A 1,279-nucleotide genomic window follows, 5' to 3' on the forward strand; every position below is an offset into this window, starting at 1 on the left:
ATATATCAAGTCATAACCAAATGTCAATTCTTGAATCGTTAAAAAAATAATAATAATTGTTGTCGAGGGGGATCACTCGAACATTTCTAGGGATATCGTATTTTAGCTTAGATTTAAGTGCAATTTTGGATTTGTAGGGGAGGTGTTAGCCACTTCGAGGATCGGTTAAGGCAACGGCTTGTACGGTGAGTTATACATGACTTTCCTAAAAGTGGTTGCACATTTTATTTACAACTATATGTAAGTTTGCCTGGAATTTTCTTGATATATTTGAGTATCATGTATGCGTACAATGTGCCTTATTTTATAAAATATGTTCTGTGGCAATGGGGGGTGTACTACGGTATGATTCGTAAAGACGAGCATGCTTTGTGAGCTTGAATAAAGTTGTAAGTGTGGGCATGTTGTGTGAGTTCACCAGATAATGTTGTGTAAGGTAGTCATCTCCCATAACGCCATTAGCTTTGTGAAATATGTTTTTTAAACCGTATCCATGATAAATTATGAGGCTTTGTGAAATTTAATTTTGACATGGTGAATGCATTAAAACCTTTAATTCACTGGGCCCTTGGCTCACCCAACTCATTAGGTCGTCTCACACTCGGGAATAGTAGCAAGGGAAAGAAGAAAGTTTAGAACCGGCTATCGCGGAATAAAGACTTGACGTGGAGACTATCCAAGACTTTGATATGATCATGATTAGACAAATGTTCCTTTAAGTTTTATTAGTTAAAAAAAAAACTTTCTGGTGCGTTGAACTATTTAGACCTTATGACTTATTTATACATGGACATTTATTTTATTAAGAAAAAGAAATTTCGGTCTTTACAGATTTTAATTTGTTCATTTATATATTTTGTTAACATATCTAAAAAATAATTAAGACATAAACATTTTATATTAAAATTAAAAAAAGTGAAAAATTACATAAATATTAATCTTTATAAAAAGTAAACTTAATAATAAATAGTAGCACTTGTAATCTTGATTCGACTAAATATGTTTAATCAAATTGTAGTGTAGTTGATGATGAACTTAATTTAAGAATATTGTGAAATGTAGGAAAATTTTAATGGTTTTGTGGAATGTTGGAAAATTTTAGAAAATTCTTAAATTTTGGAGAATGTTGAGCCTTCTTTGATTCCCATGTCTTTTTCCAATTTTCTTTTTGAAGGAGAGGCATGATGAATAACTCTTATGGTGACGTGTGTGTGTACATACATACATATATATATATATATATATATATATATATATATATATATATATATATATATAT

This window comes from Cynara cardunculus, unplaced genomic scaffold (genome assembly GCF_001531365.2).
Source record: "Cynara cardunculus var. scolymus isolate 2C unplaced genomic scaffold, CcrdV1 Un_Scaffold_5379, whole genome shotgun sequence".
NCBI classification, from domain to species: domain Eukaryota; kingdom Viridiplantae; phylum Streptophyta; class Magnoliopsida; order Asterales; family Asteraceae; genus Cynara; species Cynara cardunculus.